Source organism: Zootoca vivipara, chromosome 1 (genome assembly GCF_965207765.1).
Source record: "Zootoca vivipara chromosome 1, rZooViv2.hap1.1, whole genome shotgun sequence".
Classification (NCBI taxonomy): domain Eukaryota; kingdom Metazoa; phylum Chordata; class Lepidosauria; order Squamata; family Lacertidae; genus Zootoca; species Zootoca vivipara.
The window spans coordinates 78,249,133-78,276,667 of NC_142582.1; the positions used below are offsets into that span (position 1 = coordinate 78,249,133).

The 27,535-nt window shown below is 41.8% G+C and overlaps 1 protein-coding gene across 7 annotated transcripts in view; it reads right to left on the reverse strand.

Annotated features, from left to right (window-relative positions):
* SHANK2 (SH3 and multiple ankyrin repeat domains 2) overlaps nt 1-27,535 on the reverse strand; it is a 339,643-nt gene that overhangs the window by 305,262 nt on the left and 6,846 nt on the right. Inside the window, exons 1-2 of one of the 7 annotated variants that reach the window (XM_088668505.1) lie at nt 24,326-24,437; nt 11,941-12,067 (exon numbers count right to left, since the gene is read on the reverse strand). The exons of 5 other annotated variants lie outside the window; for them this stretch is intronic. The gene's annotated coding sequence lies outside the window, so the exon portion shown is untranslated. Of the gene's footprint in view, nt 1-11,940; nt 12,068-24,325; nt 24,478-27,535 lie in introns of those variants that run through there. One more of the 7 variants, XM_035116847.3, reaches the window with a different exon arrangement.

A 27,535-nucleotide genomic window follows, 5' to 3' on the forward strand; every position in this document is an offset into this window, starting at 1 on the left:
TCCTGGCCACGCAGAAACCCTTGGAGGTTGTATAGCTGTTTTGTACTTACAGTTGTGTAAGTGCTGTTGCTGCTATAAGAAACAATCTGCAAAGGAAATGTGCAAGTTTAAAGATGATATTATGGGACAACTCAGCACCAGCACTGCTGAAGATGCAAGACGTTGTCTAAGGAAGTTGTCAAACATGGCAGAAAGCCCTTTTCTACTATTAAAAGATTAAATGAGCTCATGTTGGGGCGGCATCACAGCAGCAAATTCCTCTCCTCTGTGTGTTCATTGTGTGTTTAGGGAGCCTGCACATGCAAAGGCAAGAACATAAGAAGAGCCCTACTGGATCAGAACCAAGGCCCAGATATTCAGCATTCTGTTTCCACAGTAACCAACCTGATGGCCATGGAAAGGTTACATGCAAGACATGAACATGGTTGTATGTATAATGGGTTGTATCCACCTACACAGCAGAGACCCAATGAAATTAATGGGCCTAGTCATTCTGAGTTATGACTAACATTGGATACAGCTCCTTATAATGAATGTACAAAGGGAGCAGGAGGACTCTGCCACTGTGATGTTCATTTAAACTGTTTTAAATACAGTGGTACCTCTTATTGCGAATGGGATCCGTTCCAGAGGCCCATTGACAACATGAAAAGGCCGCATCCTGAAGCACGCACGTGACGCAATGTGGTGCTTCTGTGCAGGTGTGCAGAACTTCTGGGTTCTGAGCATCCATAACCTGAAAAGTCGCAACCCACAGCGGACGTATCATGAGGTATGACTGTAGCTCAAAAGGGGTAAAGTGTAAACCAAAAGTGAACTGTAAACCAATAAACTCAGTTGCATGGATTGATCACACATCCCCAGTCAACCACAGGTTCAAATCTGCACTGGTACTGTACATACAGAGCACCAATGCCATAGAAGAAATCAAGGGGAATAAGCAAGCACTGGAATAAGCAAAACATTGTTATATTGTCACTTCTTCCAACTGATATGGAATGTATTCACAAAAATATCACTAGGACCTCTAGAATTCGCCATCTTGGCAGCACTATGGTGCTGCTAGCCCTGAGTTTGCAGTGAGCACACATACACACACACACAACTCTCTGTTTGCCATTCTCCAGCTGACTTCTCTTTTCCATGGAGGGGAAAGGATAATTAAGTCAATTCTGTGAATCATATCCACCAGACCATATCTATTCCTATGATTTACTGATCTCTAACTCTCTGCTAGAGTGAGTAAAGGACACAGTGAATAGAAGAGAAACTCCTCTTCAAAGTCAATACAAAGTTGAAGGAATAAAATTCAATAAAATTCATAGCTGACATTTATAATGCAAGTTCACTTTCACAAAAAGGGGGGGAAAGAGAGTAGCATGCTTCTATTAAGAGAGGACCGTAAAACACTTCTGGTGTGAACTCTTTTTTCACCTACATTAAATAAACGGAACTTTCATACACTCCCCCCAAATAGCATACCTTTGTAGCGTAAATGAACCAATTATTATCCTACATATACTTACCTAGGAAAATGTCCTATTGAACTCAGTGACTTACTTCTGACTAAATACATATAGGATCACACTGTAATGCTCCTCTGCACTGTGAATAAACCCAATTGAACACAATTTAATGAATGTAATGTGTTAAAATATATCACTTCCTTGGCTCACTTATTTCTTTCTATACTAACTGCTTGCCAGATTCAACACAGGATTTCTACTTCTTGTGGCTCTTTAAAACAATTGCACCATGACACCTAAGGTGAAATGGAAGATTTATAGCCCATCTCTGACATTGCTCCATCCACACATTGCTTCTGATTATGAAGCAGCATGGTGTTCTCATTTGCAGCCTCCATAAATGTCAGGAGCGTGAACAGAGAGTAAAGAGAAAAGGCATCCTGGAATGAGGAAGTGAGATAAAGCTTTACACCTTCAGGAGTAAAGCTCAAACAAAATTACAGCCAATAAGCCATGAACTATGCTGATATCTATCCTTGATGTTTAAGAACTTTTAAACTTACTTACAGGGCAACTTCAATTCAGCATGCTGCACGTTTATCTGAAATACAGCTAAATGGAATAGGCTATTCACTTTTTTTTGTTTCTTTATTGTTTACACCTGAACAAATCATTTGGATTGATGGAGCTATTTGCTGAATGTACAGTTGCCTTCCTCCCCTCTCATGTACGTAGGTTCATATATTGCACTTTTCCAAATGGCTTTATCAACGCCTTCAGAAAACTAACACAGTACATTTACGATGTAATAAATTAAGGGAAATAAGAAAAACGGGGGAAACATTTCACATGCTTCTTTTTATTTAAAGCATTGGCTACATCAGCCCTGGAAATTGGCCCAGTGTTGCAATACAGTACTAATATTGGGTCAGAGGGGGTGTTGGGGGTGTTGGGAGAGAGTAGTGTAAGAGAACCCTGCAGTGTAGTCCAGTGTTTTATCCAGCATCTTGCTGTGTCGTGTTGGTTTTGTCTTGTCTTGTTTTGTTTTGTTTTGTTTTGTTTTGTTTTGTTTTGTTTTGTAGGGAAATGAAGGTTGGGATGATGCCAAATTCCCCATGGGGTGAAGGTATCAATGGGATTTTTGGGTGTGGATTGTTTCAGTTTGAATAATACTAAAACGGGTATGTTCATGTCAAATCATTTCTACTCAGAAAAGAAAAGAGTGGGTGTTCATGACTTGTGGTAGTAATGTTGTTGCAGTCATCGTGAGGTATAAATAAATAACCAACAAATGGATACACCATTTGCCTTTTAACCATTGAAAAGTGAACTTTTAACCATTGAATCATGAATTAATTCAAGCATGGGCACCTGAACCTTGCTTGCTTTAATTTTTACAATCTCTTTGGATTGTATATCATGACTTACCTTGAGCTGAATGTAGCACTGACAGTACAAAATAAACTGGTGAATTTCTGGGACCTCTACCCCACCCAAAAAAGAGGGTACAGTTTTTTGTGTCCTCTGTTGTTCTTGTGACAGAAGACCCAATTCACATACAATGTAGTGGGTCCAAAATATCTTGTTAGGGTACCTGTATGCACCACCAATGATGCCAGCTAGGCACTCATGATTCACAAGCTGGATGTAGCAGAAATTTGTTTTACATTTCCTTGTTTATTTTCTTAATAAACTTTAAATGCCCTTAGAAAATTAAATGCCCTTAATAAACTTTAAATGCCCTAAGACTTTAAATGCCCTTAGAAAAGAATACGCTGGGAGATAAGGTTAAAACGTTTTCATTATTTTTAGCCAAATAAAAATATTGCTATAGTGTAAATATGGGGAAATAATTTTATTGAAAAATCATTTAGAAAAGAAAATCTTAAGACCTTAATTCATGGCTCACAATCCTTTCATTTTCTTTCATACAGAAATGCCATGGACTTCTTAAGAAATGAGTATTACATGATTTTTAAAGCAGATGGAGTACTTGCTCACTGACTCATAAGGACCAAGTTGTAAGAACAATATGTCTTAAGTTTATCACTTTACAAATTCTCTTTTTGTTTGTTTGTCATAAACAATTTAAATTAATCAATTATTATTCAATTCAATTCCAAGGAAATTAAACAAATAGATTCTATATTAGCAGCATTACTGCAAAGTGTCTTTTGTGGATTGGCAAAAGTTAAATCTGATTGACTGATCGAGAAGATGAGGATGGTCAAGATCTTAGAAAATGGGAAAACAACAACAAAGAGAGCAGAAAATAAATGAAAAACAATACCTCCTGAAATTCAGAACATGGGAAGTCTCCCATTTGAAATTTTTGAATTCAGAATATATAATTGGATGTATTGTTTGCATTGTGATTTGGTATGATTTGTTAATAATTGGTTTGTTTTTTATTGAAAATGAATAAAAATTATTTTTTCTAAATAAATAAAAAAGTTAAATCTGCATCTTGTTTTGGAAGATGAGGCAAAACAAACTTCCCCAGCCTCCTTCTGTTGAAAAGCACCAAATAACTGGACCAAGAATTACAGATCCTGCGCTTCTGAATATTCTGCTAAGGACTTCTTTACACAATACTTTTTTTAAGTATACCCCTAAAATATATTGAGTGCATGTCACAAACAGATGCATGAAAACATATTTATTATACTGATTATACTGGCGCAAGGTAGAGAACTAAAATTAACCCCAATCTGGATTTTTTTCATGATTTTTTTGAATTCTCCACTGAATTTGATGTTCATGGAAGCTCCATGTATGAACACATATCCTTCAAAGTGAAACAAGGAAGATTTGCTTGTGTAAAATCACCTTGTACACACTGTTACTCTCATAGAACCTTGAATTCAGAGGTTAAGGCTCCAATCCTAACCTCACTTACCTGTGAGTAAGTATCACTTAATCCAACAGGACTTCTGAGTACACATGCAGTGTCAAATCTCTAGAATTAAATGTAGCCTTAACCTTATTTAAGAAACTCATACAATTTTGTCTTTTAATCCTTAGCTAATGCAAGAAAGCGTTTTGCTTGGTTGACAAACTAATATGGAATGCCTGCAGTTAACAGTAAAAACAGCTCAAACACAAAACACATTTCAATTAATTTCCTCTCAACAGATGTTTATAAATAAAATGACTTTCTGGATCACTTCACTCTAGCAAAATGTGTGATTGTGTAGCTGTCCAGATGGCTCCATTTTTGTTCTTCTGCACCTTTGTGAGCAATAATTTATATGGTTCCCCAAATGCTCGTTAGTTATCATTTCTCTACAGGGCAGCAAGACCCACCCCCTGTAATAATTAATATTTTGCAAACTATGTGGCACATCTGGCTTCCATTCACTAGAGAATTTAGATTGTGCCAAATTCTGCCCCAACGTGCTATTTCTATTGACATATGGTCAAAGGAAAAAAGCAATTAAGGGGTTCCTTTTACTTAGTTGTTTGTTTTACTAACATATTTAAAATATTGATATACAGTGGTACCTTGTTTTAAGTACACAATTGGTTCCGGAAGTCTGTACTTAACCTGAAGCGTACTTAACCTGAAGTGAACTTTCCCATTGAAAGTAATGAAAAGTGGATTAATCCGTTCCAGACAGGTCCGCGGAGTACTTAAACTGAAAGTACTCAAACCGAAGCGTACTTAAACCAAGGTATGACTGTACCAACTTTCTCATATCAAAGCCATTAAAAATCATAACAATGTAATCAAACAACATAAAACTAAAGTAAAATAAAATAGTAAACAATGGAAACCCTACAACCACAGATTCAGTAGCCCACCCTTGCCACAAGCCACCTGAAATGTTCAGGTCTATCATCCCTTTCAGAAAACTATAAGAAAGGAACAGGTTTTGACCTTCACGAGGTCATTTATCAGCTTTGTGATAACTGCCACTTCTACCCATTTTTTAATTCTACTTCACATTATCTATATTATCAACCCTGCCATGTGGGAATCCCCTGCAGAACGACCGCAGCACCTGGAGACAGGCAGTCAGGTTCTATGCATCCATAGCAGTGACCAGAGGAGAAATGACTGCTGGGTGGAGCAGAGACAGAAGGAACACCATGGTCATAGCTGCCAAGTTATCCCTTTTTTTAAGGGATTTTCCCTAATGCTGAATAGGCTTCCTCGCGAGAAAAGGGAAAACTTGGCAGCTATGACCATGGTACATCTGCAGCAGCCCAACTGGACACCTTCATCTGCCCTAGCCGCAACAAAACATGTCTCTCCTGCATCAATCTCCTACATATTCAATATCCATTATATCAGGGTTTCATTGTGCCAGTATGTTTTGTACTGTGTTCTGCAAACATTCCCGGAGCATCGTTGTCATGTACGCTGAAGACGGGTGGGGTTTTAAAGTCACAAAGTTATGTTACTGCAAGGGGGAGGGCTTATAGGGAACACCCCCCCTCATCAGGTCGAGTTCCTCTCAGAGCAGTAAGTCCAGTAGCGGATCAGATTACAGGAGTCAGGAAGCAGAGAGGGAGGGACAAGGCTCTAGCAGCGTCAAAGAGTCTCAACACCAAGTAGAGAGGGAGGCAGCTGGGGAGGAAAAGACGGGAGAGCAGTCAGAAGGACGGCCCTTCCCACCGACGCCTGAATTGAGGCGCATGACACTCCCTAGGACAAGGCGGAGGCGCTTTGGGGTTTCCAAGCTGTTATGTTGGGCGTGAAACAGAAAGAAGCCATTGCGAGGTTCCGACTCAAACTAAGCAGACATGTTTTCCAGACACTTTGCACTGTAAATAGAATGCACAATAAAAAAACACATTAAAGACAAGCAGGTGCGGAGCATAATTACTCAAGAGTAGCCGCAAGAACCTCTGACAGTTACAGTGTAGAACAGAAAACCCTATGAGAAGACCCTATGATAGGAATCAACTATCCATACTAGCTATACATAAACAATATACGGTAACTTCAGTTCAGTTTGAGTTAAACAGAGTTATCTCAGTATTTTAAAAATCAGGCTAAGGGCAAGAACACAGGGTGAAGGACTATATACTCATCTTTAGATTCGTACAGACATCAAAATTACTGTGGAAAGAGTTACGTCATGACTTAATATTTGAAAATGACACATTTCAAACAGCCTGACGGCAGTACTTAACCTTACATGTCTGAGAGGATGTCACATTGAACATAAAAGTGCCATTGTCTAATAAGACAGACATATAATTGAACTACACTGGTTTCTACACTGGCCTTTGCAGTCCAAAATATTAAGACAAAATTTCATTATGCATCATGGGATCCCATATGCTGGACCACTTATGCTTAAAATATACCTCCATATTGTATTTCTATAATTTTGTGGTGATCAGTGGTTTTTAGCAAGTTAATCTGACTGACTGTCAGGCTGATTGACTGCATATCAATTGTAGACAGCACTGATGATACCTGATTTTGTTTTTGTTTTTAATGTTGTGTACTTTGAATTTACTGATGCAATTCAAATGAACCACCTGTTAGCTTTAAAAATAGGTTGATCACATTCTGGATTTATCAAGTAAATTATTCTAAATATGTTGGGTTACAAATACGGAGAAGTGCTGTATAATGTATGGTGTGCAATCAGATCCCCTTACTGTAATTTTATGCTGTGCAAGTTCTCTTTAAATGGCAGATATTACTAATAAAAAAAGCAATGCACACTTACTTGAAAGTAAATCCCACTAAACTAAATGAGACCAACTTCTCAGTAAATATCCTCAGTAAATATGCTTCATGCTGTAAGTAAATTCATTTCCAATGACTGTGACACAAAAACAGCTGTTTGCATGAAGCAGACTATAAATACCATTTTTAAACATTACCATGGCTGACAAAAGTATATTAATAAATAATAATAATAATATACCACACTATATCCAGAGGTCTCAGAATAAAATCAAAATATAAAACCACAAAATATATAATCAAAATAAAAAATAACAACCCAATAACAACCCCCCCAAAAAAACCATTTTAAAAGGGCATAGGGTGTCAATCAAATCAACCAAAGTCCTGGCGCCTGTTTTTGCCTGGCGCCTAAACGTGTATAATGAAGGTGCCAGGCGAACTTCCCCAGGGAGAGCATTCCACACAGACAGGGATCATGTCATGTACTCTTTAACAATTTTCCTTTAACATTCACAGGCTGCATAATTCAAATGTTTCGATCCACTGAGTGCTTTTAACGATGAGCAGCCCTGCACTGCTGAATTTTTACTATGTACCATCACAAATTAATTATGTGATGTCTTCTCAGCAAATTGGAAAAGAAGCATGAATTAACTACATAAAATTGTTTCAAAGGGGACAAAAGTAACATCCATTAGAGGTTTCATTACTATAGGCATTGTAAGGTAAAATACTGTATCGATGTGTTAAGCTTTTAGCTGGAGTAGTCTGTTCATAAAGAACAAGCAGAAGACTGCAAATTGCTTACAACACAAGCTATTCAAGGCTTGCATGGCTTTAACAAAGTGGAGTGGCTTTAGAAGAGAATTAGACAAATGCATGGAGGACAAGGCTACCAGTGGCTACTAGCCTTGATTACTATATGTTCTGCCTTCACTGTCAGAGGCATTATGCCTCTGAATACAGTACTTAGTTACTGGCAATCACAGGTGGGCCAAGTGCTGTGGTGCTCCTGTCCAACTTTAGGCTTCTCACAGGCATCTGGTTAGTCACTGGGAGAAAAGGATGCTGGGCTAGAGGGGCCACTGTCCTGATGTACTTAAAAGTTTGAGCTTTGTACAGAAAATTCTTCTGCAACCAATGAACAACAGGTCTCGAAAATAATGAAGTATGTGACTGCATGTCAAGGCCCCGCACCACCCCCCACTTGATGAATAAGACACATGGACACCAGTATTTTAGGTTAATGGGCTAATAAAGGCCACAACTTTATTGGTAACATAATGTGAGTGGTATTGGCTTAGGCATTGGACCTGAACTGACTATATCTGACTCCTGCCCACCATGCAGGAAGTCTCACAATGGTTAACCACCAGTAGGGGGAGCCCTGTTGATGTACATCAGGCATCCCCAAACTTCGGCCCTCCAGATGTTTTGGACTACAATTCCCATCATCCATGACCACTGCTCCTGTTAGCTAGGGATCATGGGAGTTGTAGGCCAAAACATCTGGAGGGCCGCAGTTTGGGGATGTCTGATGTACATCAACTTGGAGCTCCCCTCAGGGTCACCGGAGAGGTCGTGCCATGGCCCTAGCCTCTACCCAGACTTCGGACAGGAACCGCGACCCCGGGATTCCTTTAACGGAATCCCCTTAAAGGGGAGGGGCAGGTGATGGCCACAACCTCCCCTCCCATAAACAAGCTTTTCCAATGCCTAACCACCAACCTTACAAAGTTATGATGATTTGCTATCAGGTAGGCAAAAACCAAGTGGCTGGTGCCAATCTACCAAGTGGAAAAATTCCTCCCAGCCCCCTTCAACAGGTGACCAACTGAGGTCCATAGCAAGGTCAGGGTGTCAAACGCAAGAAGAAAGGGTTGGGGAGATCCGTTTTAGCAGGAAGCTGAAGAGAGAGCTCCCTGTTGCGCAGAACATAATTGGGGGCAACAGGTTCTAGCAACCATGGCGTCTGGGCTGGGGAATGGTTGTGTCCCACCACAACAGTATTTCCAACAGCAAAACTTCACTTTCCACTGTCGAAATGAATTATTGCTGCTCACCTTTATAGTAGAAAACAATAAGGACATAGGTGGGGTCATAGGAAAACCACCTGACAACCCTGACTCAACGCTGAAGAAGGGGGCAACTTGTGTTCCTCTCCCAGTCATTTCTATGGCAATAAACAAAATGGCAGTGTGGGTGTATCCCATGGAGAAATAGAGGGCACAGAGCACTGGAAGTCCAGTATTATCCACAAATGGAACACAACTATAAGCAGTGCTAATTGAGATTCATCACAGAGTGCTAGTGCAATCAGATGAGGATCTAATTAGCATGGGGAAAATGATTAATTTGTGCAAATGGTATGAAAAAACATTTTCCTGTTTCTTTTTTGTTGTTCTCCAGGGCTATAATAGCAGGGTCATGTGTGGGGAAAGAAGGATGAGAAACTGGAAAATGGGGCTCCTAGATCTCACCTGTGCTGACATTTGTTGCTTTGGGCTTCACAGGCCTCCCATGCTTCCTTGAGCTCAGAGCATCAAACCACAAGCTGTGGCTTACTGTAACTTGTGTGAACCACTACTAGTGGTTTATTTCTCCCAAACAGATCACAACCAGTACGCCAAAAACAATGGCTTACTAGGATGATTCATTTGGTGGGAAACTGTGGCACAGGAGCAATCCAACAGCATGCTTTGTTCACTGTAAGCCATTGTTTATGGCTCACCATGTTGTGCTAATTTGATCAATGTATTTAGAACAGAAGTACTGGTTTCAAAGTGTCCTCACACCATTCAGTATGAATTTCCACTCCTGGGATGAGCTCTGCAAAACAAAATTTAAAAAATCCTTCCACTAGCACCTTAGAGACCAACTAAGTTTGTTATTGGTATGAGCTTTCGTGTGCATGCACACTTCTTCAGATACACACGAAAGCTCATACCAATAACAAACTTAATTGGTCTTTAAGGTGCTACTGGAAGGAATTTCTTTTATTTTGTTTCGACTACGGCAGACCAACACGGCTACCTACCTGTAACTAGAACTTTGCAAAACAGTTTTGCAAGTTTTCATTGTGGCGCTGCTTGACTCAGGGGAAACTGTAGTATACTGTCCTATCACCAACACATCTCCAAAAAGCTCCCAAGGCAGATTTGCAACTGTTTTTAAAATGCTTGTGCACATGTGTCACTTTAAAATCATTTTAAAAGCCAGACAGAACTTCTGAAGCATGAGGTGAGAGGTAAGACTGACAGCTGACCCTGCATCCAACTTGCTGGTATGTCATAGAAATTGTGAAGTTAGAATCGCACTGGAGGTAAAGAAACTGATTGTGACTGTTCTGTGAATACCTTGTCTTCGTCCTTAGTCTTAATTTTTGCAGCGGGAAGCGGCAGATTTTCAGTCCCTACAGTGTCATGTATGATAGATATGGGCTTGAATTTCCTGTGGCCCCATGGTGTCCCAGGGGGGCCACAAAAAACACAGAAAGTTAGTTCAGAAAGTGAACTAAGCTTTACTGAGAATAGGCCCACTGAACAGGGCCAGATTCAACTAGGTTGTTGCGCTAGCAGAAACCAATGCAACAAATCCTTTAACCGCAACGCGATTTTCTGCCTTCTCCTCCCCAACACACCCCCAGAGCCTTCCCCAAGCAAGAACCCTCAGAACAGCACACAGGGGGAGGAGGGGGAAGATTGTTCTGTTTGGCAAGCAGAAATGCTTGTGCTGACATGATGATCGCCTTAGCGTGGAATTGAATTCCACCCCATGACTAAGTTAGGTTCATTAATTTCAATAGTTCTGCTCTGAATACCACTCTAGATCTCCCTCTCAGAGAGGGACAACCCATGTCAAATGCCTTCTTCTCATCATCACAAAAAGAAAACAACTCTCTAGCCCTTCCCCTACCAACCACAGAGTTCTAACATTGGTAGAGCCAAAAAAGGGATGGACCAGCGGTGGATTGGGAGTGTGTTGTGGAAATACATGAATTATCCATAGCATTTCCCTTTTCCTGGCATGCCCCCCCCCAAAGAAAACCATGCCAACAATGGGCTTGTTTAAGTGAATTCCCATTGAGAGGGAAATTAGTTGGCGGGAGAATGGTAGAACTAAGAAAGGTCAGAGAACCAAAGAACATGAAAATATTTTGCTAGACCGGGTCAATGGCCCATCTAGTCCAGTATCCTGTTCTCAAAGGGGAGAGCCAGGTGCTTATGGGAAGCCTGCAAGCAGGACCTGAGAACAACAGGGCTCTCCTTACCTGTGATTGCCAGCAAATGTTGCCTCCCAACAGTGGAGGTAGAATATAACCTTTGTGATTAGTACCCACTGACAGCCTTATTCTCCATGAATCTTATTTAAAGTCATTCACATTGGTAGATGTTACTGCCTCTTGAGGGAACCAGCTACATAATTTAACTATGTGCTATGTGAAGGTTACATTATGAGACAGGGAGAAAAGCTCCTCTGTCATGGATGTTCCACCCTTACTTCCAACCTGCTGGTGAGATCCCAGCAGAACATGAATGCTTTAGTTTAGATTCCTGCCTTGCAGGGGGTTGGACTAGATTGCCTTTTGTGTCCCTTCTAACTACGATTCTGTGAGTCTATGATTGCATAAGGCAGATCAACAACTTTTGGATTTTACCCCTCCCCCCCGCCTTCCGGATTTCATTCTTAATGCACTCTTTTGTAGCTTACATTTCAAGCATAATGGTGACCGAGTGTGTGACAGAGAATAACATGCACAAACCAATCTGGCACAGAAGTTTGTTCTACAATGTCACAATGTCAATAAAGAACTGAGCCTACCATAAAACAAAGTCTCCCTCTGTTTGCAGGTATTGAATGCTGTCTTTGATTGTAAAAACAAAGAGAGTGTACACTTGTAGAAATGTGTTCTTCTCTAGACTTTTCTTCCATTGAGAAACTTAAGGCTCTGTGTCAAGAAATAACCAGGTTTCATTTATTAAAATATCTTACTTTTTTGTCTAATAGCCTAAGCAGAAGAATAAGCCACACCAGATACAGAGTTGCCTACAAAAGAAAGCACTAAGAATGTTCCGTTTTAACTTTTGATTTCTTTATCTTTAAATATGTAAGCATTTTTCAAGCAGGGTTTTATAAAATAATAATAAACGTTGGCACATGGTGTGAAATAGGCAATCTGTGTGGTTCAATGCACTACAGGTCATAATTCAGGAGGAAATACATACCGGTAGTTCCCTTCATCCAGAAAATGCAAATGGAGGGGATTTACTATCTTCCTGGGAGACACAGAATTCCTCATTCCCATGGCACCGGCATATGGAAGCCAAAGTGTATACACAAGTTTATTTGAAGCCATTTAAAGGGCAAAGTGTTACTGCGACAACAAAAGACTAGGAAAAGTACTACAGAAGGACAAAGTGAAACATGAGAAAGGCCAAACAACAATATATTTTGCAAAATCACCGTAACAACTCCAGCTTGGAGATGTCTCCGATAAACAAAATGAATAAAATGAAAAAGAAACCTTTCTAAAATACCCACAACCTCTCCCACCAGCACCACCACTTCCAAACTCTTTGCTATACTTTGCTATTTTATACCAGTTAAGAATCCTATCCTTAGAAATAGGATTGAACAAGAAGCGGGCACTTTATAGCAATGCTTAGCACACTCTTAGTTTATATTAAACTAAGAGTGTGCTAAGCATTGCTATAAAGTGCCCGCTTCTTGTTCAATCCTATTTCTAAGGATAGGATTCTTAACAGGTATAAAATAGCAAAGAATATGCATTTTAGTGGATCTGCACTGATCATGGGAATTTTTCATCCCACTCTACCTCTCTGTCCCCATGCACAGAGATTCCAAGAAAGTATTCTGGTAGTTCCCATGAGCAAGGGCACTGTGTGTAAACACAAAGGGAGCACTGTGCACAAAGCAGCATGTCTCAGTTTGAACACGTTGCTTATACTTCTCGGCCCAGAACTCTAACAGGTACCTTGCCTTCATACTCCAGACACATGCATCTAAAGCTCCACAACAAGAGAAAGGGGAGCATAGGAAGCTGCCTTGTACTGAGTCAGACCATTGGTCCATCTAGCTCGGTTTTGTCTACGCTGACTGGGAGTGGCTCACCAGAATTTCAAATAGGGTTTTCTCCCAGCCCTACCTGCAGGTGCCAGAGTTCAAACGCAGGGCCTCCTGCATGCAAAGCAAATGCTCTGCCACTGAACTATGACTTCCATGGTCATGAATACTGTGTCATGTCTGAGTGTGAGTGATACTGCTCTGATACTCTCTCCTCTGCCCACAACAGCAGGTAGCCTACAAGGGAGATACTCAACCACACATGTAAGCAAAGTCCCAGTCCAACCACTCTACTCAAACCTATTGCCTGCCAAACACTCATTAGTCACAGCCTAGATGTATGAAGCAGAACAACGAGGTACTGAACTCACAGTATATCTCTACAACCTGCAACAGGGGTGGGGTAAGTCTCCACGACCACCCACCCTGGCAGAAGAGGCTGAGGCATGAGTACTGGCTAAGTACCCAGGTGGCACCGCTCTTCTCTGTCAGTCCCTCACATCTATTCTGCATCCTGCTCCAGGGACTACATGATACAGCTGATGACAATTGCTTGTTATTCTCTTAGCACCTCTCCCTTACTCTCCACAAGCAATTGTCCTATAGTCACAGGATCCACCTCAAGCACTGATATGTGTCATCCATTAAAGAGGTCCAACCCATGACCTGGATGCTCCCAACTCTTCTTGTGGGGTTGTTAACCTATTTGCCTCAATAGGGCGCAGGGCCTACGGTGCCTCTACACCCTGCTCACTCATGCTAGCTGGAGTGCAAGGGTGCACAGGCAGTATGGTGCTACTGCCAAGGAGTATGAAGCAGTCGGGTGGATGGAGACAGAGATAGTACATGACAGGCCTGGCTTATCAGGCATATAGTATAGAAGAATTGATGAGACAGAAAGTCTAGAGGGTTTATACAGGAGCCAGTTCATTGGTCCATGCAGCACCCTTCCTGCATGCCTCAGTTGCATCTATGAGGTGGACCCTTCACTGCCTTTCCTAGGGTTTGATCACCCTCTCCTGTTCCCCAACCCTGTGCCCTTGGAAGCTGCTCCCATCAGCACATGTCAACTGTACCCTTGTTCTGGCTGTCTACTTGACTGCTTGTCAAAAGACCCTTTCCCTCCCTTCAGTGGTCTTGAACCCTTGTCCTAGGAACGTTGTGTGTGCTCTCTGAAGGCATCCTGCCCAGCAATCTATGTGGGTGCTGTGTTGTGTATCTTCTCTCCTGCCTCTTCCTTGTACACGTATTGTGCATTGCAATGCAGGGGTGTGTGCTTGGGGGATGTGAGTTAATTTGATTCCATGCTGCATGTAGCTGTCATGGACTGATTGGTGGGCACTGGTGGAATTTTCAAGATGTGTCCATCATTTTTACACAGTTTTTGTATCTTCTGGCTGTGTATTTTTACTTTTCCTTACCAGGCTGTGCACACATTGGATACATCAGGTGTTCAACTGGTGAGAGGTGGTTTTAGCTTCCATCCCAATATACCGCTTACTTGTTGATTTCTTAGAGTAGCTTAGGGAAGACACAAAATGCTCACTTTGTGTTTAAGATGAAAAACTTGTTTTCCACCCTGAACACACACTGATAGGTATTTTAGTCGGCTCGACTCTTCTAATCTTAAGAGGAGACCAGGTGAATTAAGGTAAATTAAAACAAGAGTATGGGTCATTATTTATTGTTTATTAAACTATAATTTACCTTTGAAAAGTAATTGTGTTCAATATTCATAGTGCAACAGCAAGCAGCTTCGAAAAATTAAACCACAATGTACTACGAGCCATAATGGCCTCACAAGTTGTTTTCGGATAGATGAATTCATTCTACCATTCTAGGTTAGATTTCCCCAAAGACAAATTCAGTAAATTGTGATATTAAAAAAAAACCAAGTCTCTGCTCCATTTCTTTTAATCAGCATGTTACATAACTGTTTTACTGCTTTAATATTTATTTAACTTCAACTGTTAAAATGTTAAGTTTGCAAAACAAACCAGCTACTTAGAATACAGTAGTACGTTTCATTATTTTGGGAAACAAATGCCGTATTTCACACTATCCATTATTTTAACCAATTTACTAATTAATCTTTACCCCCCAAAATTAATAGGCACTGGAAACAGACAATGCTAAAGGCATGCATTTGAATACTTTGAATGATATATTGGTTCAAGTAAGAAAGCATTTTGAAAAGTTAGATACCGGTAGGTATATTATTCCTACATTGAGAATATAAACTGTTTATCTGTCAAAGATATACTTTTCAAAATCAGCTACCTATTTGCCATCCTCCAGTTTCATGTGCATTTGTTATCTAAAATTTCAAGTTACAGGTTGCATTTTATGAGACATCAGTTATAAGAATATATTCACCATCCTTGTACTTGCGCCATAATTTAAGACAGGCATAAAACAAACAATTCACAGAAGCTGTCTTAAGAAACAAGAAGATTTGAGTAGTTTCTCATCAAGAAAGTTTTCTGCATTCCAAACTTCAGATTAGATTCTGTTTTCTTGTTTTAAGAATTGGCACAATACAAATGATGTCATTGGAATGGCATTTGCCTGTTATCAATTGCTAGTCAAATATTAACTTGAGCTTTTGCCTTACTTAAATTGCTAGATGCATTTTAAATCAGTTTGGAATCCAGATGTGATATACAGATGTAGATACAGTATGTATATACCTATATAAACAAAATCAGAGTAATGGTTATTTTTTAGAACTATTTGGCTTTAGTTAATTTGTTTAAAATAAGTAACAAACCAAACTAACTCCAATCAGAGAGCAAATAACTTCCAATGCAAACTCTTTACTCAGGTTTTCTGCTCAGTGGCAAATTACTGTGGCAGCTAATTAAATTTTGTGAACATGAAGTCATTCATTTGTGCACATAGAGTTCCATCCTATTCAACACAGTTCCCCATTATGTAACTACCTAGCCTGCCAATTGTCACCCTTACCTTTCTCCCATAAGCTTTACATTATACAGTTCTCAGCAAACTATTTTGATTACAAAGTTTCTCTCTCTCTTTCTCTCTCTCTCTCTCTCTCTCTCTCTCTCTCTCTCTCTCACACACACACACACACACACACAAATTGAATGAACTTACTTTCTTAGAAACTTTTTTTCATTCACTCTAAGGAAGGAAACAATAGTTGAAAACAGGAGAATGTGGGAACTGAGCCAGGAACTGAGGCAGAAAAAGCGCTATATTCAAGTCGGTAGCAAAATGGCTATGAGGGCATTTTAATTAGTCATAACCCACAACTTCAACATATCAAGTGGAATTCAACATCGTGTTAATTTGATAGTTCCATCAGCACAAGCATTTCACACCTGCCAGCAGAACATCTCCCATCTCCTCACTCGGTGTGATGTTCTAGGGCAGTGATGGCGAACCTTTTAGAGCCCGAAATGCCCAAACTGCAACCCAGAACAAACTTATTTATCGCAAAGTGCCAACACGGCAATTTAACCTGAATACTGAGGTTTTAGTTTAGAAAAAACAACTCATGCATTGACATCATTTGTCTTAAAAGAAAAACACAATAACAGAGCTTTCAATGATACAAACAACTTTTTATTGAAAGGTAAAAGTTTGCATTTGGCTTGCTTTTGAATAATTAATGTGAAGTCTCAATCTCGCAGCATCATGAGGAGGAGGAAGGTGGCTGCTCAGAACTCTCAGCGGCCCATTAACGTGCCAGCATGCCCCTGAGAACGTGCAGGAGGCTCCCCAAGGGAAAACGCTTGCCCTGGGGTTGTGGCTCCATTTTGCACACACACACGATGTCCTGTCCGAGGCACTTCTACTCAGACACAAGTACCAGGATCCATGTCAAGCCTCTGAAAACAACATGAGCACCTGCTTGGGGATAGCGTCACATATCCAAATGGGACCAATGCCCCACCCGGCCCTTCCCTTTGCGCCTCCCTTGGCCACGAGGGCGCCCTCTCAGTCTGGGCACCCCACACGGAGTGGCTGAGCAAAAGGAGCCCTAACCCTGCAGCAGATGGGCCAGTTTGGGAATTTTGGCTCTTTACTGTCCTGCTTGTGCAGCATCCGAAACTGAGGGTCCACCATAATCATTTTGCAACCCACTCGTGCAAAATACTAATTGCCACAATATGCTCTGGAAGCCTCCGTGCAATTGGGCGCAATGAACTCGGACCAAAGAATAGCTGCAACCCCCATTTTGGAGAGAGTCGGTGCCCTGATGGGCATCACATTCTGCTCTGGCTGCGCAGTTTCCTGCACCGACCCGCCATGCACATGGCGCTCCAGCTGCCCAAGTTGAGCTGAGGGCTCAACACACCACCCTCGCCTTCTGCCGGCTCTGTGCTGGGGTGATGGCGTGCATGCCCACAGAGAGGGATCTGAGTGCCCCCTCCGACATGCGTGCCATAGGTTCGCCACCACTGTTCTAGGGTCTATCTATGGGGGGAAGGAACTAGCACTAGTATTTAGTTCTGTCCAGCTTTTCATTTCTACTAAAAAAAAAATTAAGTGGCCAGTCATTTCCTTGCTTACCCACTTAGATTATTTCCATCCATCCCCAGTCTTAATTATCTCCTGAAAGTGGTCCTGCTGAGTAAAGTATTGTGATTTATCATTCCATTTTCCTCCCCCTTTTTGCAATTTGATTTTGAAATTATCTATGGAAGCAATGTCATCAGAAACCATTATTTCAACTGACGGCTACCTTTGATGTGATTTTCAATAGACAGACAGACCTGACTCTGCCCATACAACGCGTGTTCATTTCAGCCATGGCTACTAATCATCAGTGCTAGATGCTCAGCCAGTCTGTTAACTTCTACATAGAACTGTAGAGTTGGAAGGGACCACAAGGATCACTTAGTCCAACCCCCCTGCAATGCAGGAACCTTTTGCCCAGTGTGGGGCTCAAACCCACAACATGCTCTACTAACTGAGATATCCACATGACACCAAGCTAAACCTATTTTTAGTGAAGAAGTCTAATGAGTAGAGTTATGTCCAAGAATCAAGTTATTCACCCCAGTTTTATTTTTCATATGGAAACAAATTGGGATACTGGTGCTACCCACTATCTTGTGCATTTAAGACAACCCTTCTTCCTCACCACCATGTCTATTCTGTTATCAAACAGCACATGGAAAGTGCTTCAATCTGAGCAGGCTGAAAGCAAAGAGTAAGGTTACCGTAACTTCCATCATAGAGCTTCAGTATGCTGATGACAATGTAGTGTGTGCACGTTCAGAGGATGACCTCCAAATCATCCTAAATATATTTGCAGAAGCTTACAAAAAGCTTGGCCTATCACTCAACATCCAAAAAACCAAAGTGCTGCACCCTCTGCAGCGCCACAAATCCAACTCAATGGTGTAACGTTGGAAAATGTCAATCACTTCTCCTACCTAGGCAATTATCTTTCCACAAGGGACAACATTGATGCCGAAATCCAGCATTGCCTGAGCTTTGCAAGTGCAGCTTTCTCCCAATTGAAGTGCAGAGGACCGGGACATTTGCAGGGAAACCAAAATGCTTGTTTACAAAGCTATTGTACTACCAACCTTACTATATGCTTGTGAAACATGGACCACTTATAAACGCCATCTCCAACTCCTCGAAAGATTCCATCAGCAGTGTCTCCAAAAATTTTACACATCACTTGGGAAGACAGGCAAACTAATATCAGTGTACTGGATGAAGCAAAGTTCACCAGTGTTGAAGCAATGATTCTTCAACATCAACTTCGTTGGACTGGTCATGTTGTGCAGATGCCTGACCATCGTTTTCCAAAGCAACTACTCTATTCCGAACTTTAAAATGGAAAGCATAATGCTGGTGGCCAACAAAAGAGGTTTAAAGACTGTCTCAAGGCAAATCTAAAAAAATGTACTGTAGTATAAACACTGACAACTGCGAAACACTGGCTTGCGAGCGCTTTAGTTGGAGACCAGCCTTTACCAAAGGTGTCATGGGCTTTGAAGAAACTCAAACTTAGGACGCAAGGGAGAAACGTGCTAGGAGGAAGGTATGCTTGGCAAACCCACACCATGATCAACTCCCACCCAGAAACCAATGTCCCCACTGTGGAAGGACGTGTGGATCCAGAATTGGCCTCCACAGTCACTTACGGACTCATTGTGAAAACCATGTTTATGGAAGACAATCTTACTCGGCTACGAGTGATCGCCAAAGAAGAAGAAAGAAGACCATGTACACTTCCTATTTTTGGCATTTACAACAGTCATTCTAATCTAAATATGAGCCTGAATGTCCACATCGGTCTGTGATACATTGTTGTTTTTACTTGTTACTTCTGTAACTCTCCTACTCTGGTTAAAAATTAAATATGACATAGGTAAACAATTCAATGGCTGGAATCCAGACCTACTATAGATGTACCCAGAGGCTTTTTTGACATATCCAGTGGGAATATATCCTTATTTTTTATTGAACGGCAGAAGACCATGTCATATCACAAACTATGTTTGAAACTTGTTTCGATTTCAAAAGCTGTTTGCTAGGCAGCCTGGGAGGGTTTACTGTTTGCATAACCTTTAGGTACACAGAACTAGTTGTGCCATTCTTTGGATATAATTAAAGCATGCTTTTATTATATATTATTATTCACATTGGTCTTTATGTATTAATATAATAACATTGCCAGAGGTTATACTTTCCTAAGGCATGAAATTAAAAAGCCTTTGAAAAGTAATTATAGCTCTTCATTATTTTAAAAAATGCTTCTAATACCTTATGTAACAAAAGGTAAATTTTGAAAGCACTTTCTCTTGTACTTTCTCACAAATGCACAAATGAGCATAAAACACATTTTATACACAAAACCTGCCATTAACCAAACTTATGGGTGTGACAACGTGTCAGTTTTTCAAAGAAAAAGCCCAAGCTATGAACTTCTGTAATCTTGGAAACTTCCACATATAGGAAATAAATTGACTTAAGTACTTATTAGGGCCACTTACTTTATCTTCAAATTAATAGAGTATTCAAGGTATCCCCCAAAGTAGTGTACAGTGGTGCCTCGCTAGACGAAATTAATTCGTTCCACGGGTCAATTCGTGTAACGACTTTTTCGTCTAGCGAGTCCCAGTTTCCCATAGGAATGCATTGAAACTTAATCAATGCGTTCCTATAGGCTCTGGGGGACTGGAAGTCCGAAGCCCCGTCCGATGTTGGCTGTGTGCAAGGCGGCGGGGGGGGGAGAGAAGCTCTCTTCTCCCAGCCACCGCCTTGCCAGCCTCCGCGGACACGGAACGCAACTTCGGAGGTCTCCGAAGTTGCGCTCCGTGTCTGGGATGCGGGGCTAGAGGCGGCAGCGGGGAACAGAGCCGAATCGCAGCGGGCGCTGCTTGCCCCCGCCTGTCTTCCCCGAGCCAAGGGGAAGACAGGCAGGGGCAGCCGCCGCACCGCCACATTTCGGCTCCGTCCCCCCTGGGAAAGGAAGATTAGCTGTCAGCTTCCCTCGCTGACAGCTGATCTTCCTTTGCCGCTTTCTATGGCCGCGCTTCGTAAGACGAAGCGGCGGTCATAGAAAATTTTGTCGTCTTATGAATGCCTCGCGGAGCGCAAAACTCGTTCGTCTAGCGAGTTTTTCGTTGTGCGAGGCATTCGTAAAGCAAGGCACCACTGTATACCTAACATTGCAAAGCATGTTTGAAAATATATGTATCACAGAGGTACACATCAACTGCAACCAATCCTACCTCACTGAGCATTCAGTGGCTAACCCTGGTTTGCTGCCATTTAATGTGTCAAATACCCTGTGTATACAACACAGCACACAGCTAAAACTATGAAAATCACTAGCACAAGATGTAGTGGTGGCTTCAAAGCAGACTAGACGAATTCATGGAGGCTATGGCTATCAAGGGCTACAAAGCACATCCAGGACCACTGAGTTATCCAATAAAAAGGCACATGGAGGTCTCCTTCAGACATATTCAAGCCACAGTAGGGGCTGGATCTGGATGCCCTCAAACCCAAAGCAAAAATCATATAACCAGCTCATTAAAACTGTGCATTAATATATTGCAGAAACTGGTCGCCTGTCAAAGCTATATGTAAAGTTCATTGCAACTTCCATACTATAACTGCCTTCTACAAACACCCAAGATACATCAAAAAGGTGCTGCTACTATTAGAAGTTTGACCAATATAACCTTCTTACTGGTGATGTTACTCTGCTACCCCAGGCCCTAGAAAGACCTTTGCTGATGAAGAGGGGACCCAATGCAGCATCCCACTACCACTGAAGGCCTAGAGAAACCTATACCAATTCAAAGGCAGCCCAAAGAGCCCCATCTAAGAGAGCCTCACTACGTCTGATTTTCCCCAATTCCACCCACCTGCCAGGCCTCAGGAGCAAAGGCTGTGGTGAACCAGAAGTGAAGCAGGAGTAGGAGGAGTGCCCATCTAGCTACTAGACTAACAGCATGGATCTCCTTGGGAGGAAGGAGCCACTCAAGGTGGGGGGGGGGGGAGGTGACCCAGGTACAAGCCATTACCAAATTGCAGGCAATGACCAAGAGAAGGCCAATGATTATATACATCCCTCCATTTACTCAGGACTTTTGCTCTGTTAGCCCATTAATTAATGTTCCAGTGCCAGCTGCATCATTAACCAAGGGCAGCATTGAACCAATACATCCCATCAGCACAAGGATTTCCATTTGCACAACAGGACTCTTCCCCCCCCCCCAGACCTCAGTTCCTCCCTCTGTGCCTTCCCCAAATCTTCTCTGGAGGGTTGGGGAAAACCCCAGAACATATTTAGGGGACATGCAGATGGAAGAGAGCTGGGAGTTCTGTTGCACAGGTGGAAATCCTTGCACTGACAGGCTTACTTAGCACTACTTTGGATACATCCCTTCGGCTCAAGTACCCACTCCTGGTGCCTGCCATAGACATGCCCCTTGCAGAGAATACTATATTGCCAATTAATTGTTTAGGAGGATGGTGAAGGCTGCTCTCTTTGAGAGAGCTTTTTTCTGCTAGTATGGAGCGGCTTATGGCTGAAATTATGCTGCCTGTTGACATTTGGAGTGTTGTAGACCAATTGTACTTTTTATTTTTTGCACGATTAATTACATAAGCCACCAAGAGATGTGAAGAGCAAAAAGACTAAAAAAAAAAGAGTGAAATATAAATCTGAAAATGCTACCAAAGATTCTCACTTAAAAGAAATAAAAGAAACATAAATTATTCAATGCAGGGTAGCCTTTTCTAGTGGTTATTGCATAGAGGGAAAACAATCCAATTATGCAACATTGTTACATCTTGAACCAGGCTCTCTAATTCTTTTCTGAAAGTTCCACATTCAGAATTAGTTAGCATGATCTTTTTATGGTTTGTGGAACATTAAAGAGCTGTTAAAAGACCACTGGGGTATTAAAGTTAAGTGTGCTAAACCTTAAAAATTCCAGAGTAAAGCATTCAGTGTAAACTCAGTCCCTTCCAAGCTGATTATCAGAATGAATCATGATGCAGCTGTAATACATGGTTTCAAAGGAAAGGTGTGCAATGATTCAGAAGGTTTCAAAAGAAAGCACAGAAAACGATTCTATCAAAAGTCAGACTCTTAGAAACAGCAGTTGCTTCAAGAAAAAAGTCACATTATCAATGGCCACGATGAAGGTGTCCATGCTATCTTTTTCTTGTCTGGCTTGCACAACAGGGAAACACAAATGCAATTCAATTACAAACAAACTGGAATGTCATCAGAAACATCTAATTCACCCAGTGTCCCAAGGGATAGATCGAGTGGATCCAAATTGCAGCTGGGAGTGTGGCAAAGTGATCAGAGCAGACCATGGTCAACTCCCTGACTCACAACTGGAGACCACCATTGCATCCATAGGCATTTGGTTGGCTGGCCACTGTAAGAGCACGACAGTGGATGAGATAAACCAGGCTGTTTTGGACTACAATTCCCATCTTCCCCAACCACTAGTCCTGTTAGCTAGGGATCATGGGAGTTGTAGGCCAAAACATCTGGAGGGCCGCAGTTTGGGGATGCCTGAGATAAACCTTTAGCCTTATGTGTACCCAGATTGCTTAGGACGAGGCTTCAGTTGTGCTCAGGATCAGCTCCACAATCTCCTTTCAATATCTTAATATGTGAAGCAGTAAATAAGAGGGAAGTGCCTTTTTGAGCATGTAAGGAGAGCCTTTCCTTAATTATCTTGTTATTGCAGTATACCCCCGTCCACTCAGCACTCAGGATGGAAGCACACAAGATACCTAGGAAAGAGATGGCAGGCTTCAGCCATAGTTCTCTCCATTTATAAATTAGGTACTGGCTAAGGTTCACTCATTTCATCATGGAGAGACCAGTAATTTGATCAAATGCTGAGGTAATTGGAGAGCCAACAATGCACACTTGGCAATAATGCAGATGAACTCAGCCCATATTTGGCACATGCAACAGCAACTGTGGTAACTGGCTCTCAGTTTTCCTTTTAAATGATGTTAATGTGGAAGCATTTTAATTCTTGAAAAAGTCAATGTATCAAACTTTCCTAAATGAAAAATCAGCAGCTTTGCTATACAGCTTTGCTATGCATAAACAAAACTGGCTTAGTAAAGCTAAAAGTTTGCATTAATAAAAAGTACTTTGTTACATGTGCTTTTCCATTTTGAAGAGGTGAAAAACAAGTTAGCAAAGAGAAGCAATAGCCATCTTTAGCAACTTTTAACACTGCATCCATGTGGGTGGGTGAGCACATACGAAAACCAGAAAAGATCGCAGATCGCAGACCCTTGCCCTATTCTCCTACTGAAAGATTAAACACTAATCACGCAGTAGTAGATTTGCTTTTCTTGAACAAAATCGGGTTTGATCAGACATTTCAAAAGGACTTCCAATCTCTGAAAGGGCACCAGGTATACAAGAGTACTGTTCTGTGTGAGGCCCCTCCACCTTGCAAAACAAAGTAAACAAAAATCTTTCAGTGAAACTGAAGCCAGGAGCATAAAAGCGCAATGCATTTCTCCTTTTTAAAATGAATTTCACTTGTTGAAGGAAGGCGCATGTCTGTAACTCACCTTGTTACTTTCCAGCTACCCTCTCCCAAACCACCCATTTGGTACACAGAACCCTTACCTGTGGCATGTCTCAAAATATCGGTTCTTAGGAGAGCTGGCACAAGGAAGAGGAAATGTATTTATAGAAAGCAAACTTCCCGAGGAGTGCTCTGACTTTCAGCTGAAACTGTAGAACAATGAGCCTGAGCCTGCGTTATCCTGCAGCCCAGCCTCCCCTCTCCCCTGCCAATCACACAGCACACCAAATCCAATTGATATGTAAAAGGAAAAAGGCTGAGGGGAAAGTGCAGGTCTTCTCAACAGAGTCACCAAAGATGTGGACAATTTAGCAGCCTATTCTGCTAAATTGCTATTCTGCTAAACTGGAAATGGAAAAGGAACTTTGCTTTCCAACTCTTAGGATACAAGTAACATTCTATAGCCAAGTGATTAGCCCATTTCCACAACCCCCAAAGTTTGGGGGAGCATTGGAAATCTCACTGCACTCCAGAACAAGGTTGTTCCCTTCCTGCTTGAATTTAAGGGCAAGGGGAACTGATATAAGAGCATCTAAAGTATCTGAAGAAGTGTGCATGCACACGAAAGCTCATACAAAAATAAAGACTTAGTTGGTCTTTAAGATGCTGCTGGAAGGAATTTATTTATTTTGTTTCGACTACGTCAGACCAACAGGCTACCTACCTGTAACTGATATAAGAGCAATGATGTTTGGAAAGGGGAGGGTTAAAGTGCTAGAACTGCTTCCTAGAAAGAGGAAAGAGAAAGAGACCACAGGAAAGGAAGTGGCTAGAGATTGCCATCTATACAGCCCATTCTGGTCTATCTAGGCTAGAAGAGCTGTGCCATCTACAGTTGAGGAAATCGTACGTCTGTTATTGCATATTAAAATGTTGGATTTTCTGACTTCAAAAAAAGAAACTAGAAACTGAAAAGGTAAAATGTGGGAAGGGCATGTTTTGATCATGAATCATGCAGGTGCCCTATTAAAAATGTGTGAACAAAGCATGATTGTTTCACAGTAAATGCCCAGTAAGGAAGCCGTCCAAAGGAGGTAAGATAGTGTGAAATATTGTCTTTGGAAATGGAACGGGAAGGTTGAAAGAGGAAATAAATGCATTTAAAACTAGAGAACTAGAAAGAAAAAAAGAATGGTTTTTAAAGTACCTTTTTAAGGGGGCGTTATGTGGGAAAGGACCAAACCCACTTTAATATGAACTTGAGGGACTTGTGACATGACAAGGACTTTGTCTTAAAACCAATGGAACCATGACAGATAGGCAGGAATAACGTGACTGCAGAATGCACACATCCAGTGTACCATTTAGAGCAGGGGTCTGCAACCTTTAAGACAAAAAGAGCCACTTGGACCAAATAAACTGGGAGCCGCAAAACAGGGACGTAATTAGAAATCAGAGGGCCCCATAGCAAAATTTGCTATGCCCAATAATCAATGCCCCAAAATGCCATAGAAAATTCATAGAAAATTAATCAGGGCCCCAGTGTACCATAAATCATAATCAGTGCCTGATGTAAATAATAATTAATAATGAGGGCCCAATGTCATCCTCGTCATTATAAAAATAACTTTAAATTTGGGCTGCCTTGATTACTGGGAATGGGCACCAGCAACCACTGCCTTATGAGTTTGGGCTGCCTTGATTACTGGGAATGGGCAAAACTCTGACTCCCTTATTAGGACACCTGTATGGTTTCATGTGTGTTGCTCCCATCAAGTGAACTTATAAAAATTCCTCATATTGAATCAACCCATTGATTAATACATCTACCTAAATCTCCTGACCAGGCCGGCAGGAGGCCACAGGCAAGCCGCAGGCAGGAGCAGCAGCAGCAAACACGCACTCCGAGCCTGCAAGCCTTTTCTGCTGCTGGGCGGGAAGAAGCGCGCCCGTTTTAAAAAATAAATAACTCCGCCCCCCCCATGAGCCTATTGGCTGCAGAATGCGGTGGGGAGGGGCTGATGCAGGGAGGGGGCCGACCACGCTCCCCGGGCTGCTAACGTCACCTTGCATCCTTTTTGCACAGCGCACGCGCACAGCGGAGTTGTGGACTCCGGCGGGCGCCGTGCGGGGCGCAGGCGCACAGCGCGCTGCCGCAGCTGTGTACTCCGGCGGCGGTGGGCACCACGCGAGTGTCTGGCGGGCGTGGCGGGCGCCGGCGCATGGCTCAGGCGGCGCATGGCTCGGACGCCTCCTCCCCTCGTATCCGCTCCAGAGTCGCAGCAAAGGTGTAAAAGAGCCACATGCTGCTCCGGAGCCGCAGGTTGCAGACCCCTGATTTAGAGGAAGAACTCAGGCACTACACGGGCGCTGTTAGAACACCTGGGATTTGTAACCCAGGGAGCTGCTGCATTGATTTACTAACAGTCCATAGCAGTGGAGGTTCCCATTTAAATGAGATGACAGGTACACCCAAAGGCACATAGGTAAGTTCTGTTACTCACATCTGTGCACATTTTTAGTAAGGATAAGCAGCTAATAAAGATGAGGTGGGAGCGTTTGTGGGAGTAATAACAAGCGCCATGCTGACTTCAGAATGCCATGGACTGCAAATTATTGGGCAGTTTTCAAATACCATGTCCCATCAACACATGGATTTCCCCACTCTCCTCACCTGTGTGTGTCCTTAGCCCTCCTCAAAACCTAGAAGAGATTTAGGGGGTGCACAGAGGAAGGAGGAGGAACCTCTTTGTTCTCTATCTGGGCAAGGCTACACATTTTGTTACAGTAATTCATTAAAAAAAACATGTGCTTTAAATGGCAACTTTCATACTGAAGAAAAAGCAGCTATGTGCTCCAATCTGGAATGTGTTTCCAATCTGGAATAAGGGGCTCACCAGTTTTCTACTTTTAAAAAAAAATCACTCCTCCCTTGGCTACTGCTTGTACCTTTGCTACAATTTTTATATGTACTGTAAGCCACCCTGAGATGGGTGATGTATTATTAATTATTATTATTATTATTATTATTATTATTATTATTATTATTTCTTGTATACACAGTCAGAAAAGATATGCAGTGCAGCTGAGAAGAAGTCTCTTGTCTTTGCCAGCCACCCTTTCCTCCTCAACAACAGAAGGGAAACCAGTCATGAGTCATCTGAAGTGGTGTCTAGTTGGTGTATGGTGGCCATTTCCTTGGGAAAAATGCAACAACCTCTAAGGCCTAGAAAGTAGCTTGAGGCTTCCCATTGTAGCCAGATCCCTTCAATGCCTATTTTCTAATAATAAATAAATAAATCGCAAATTTA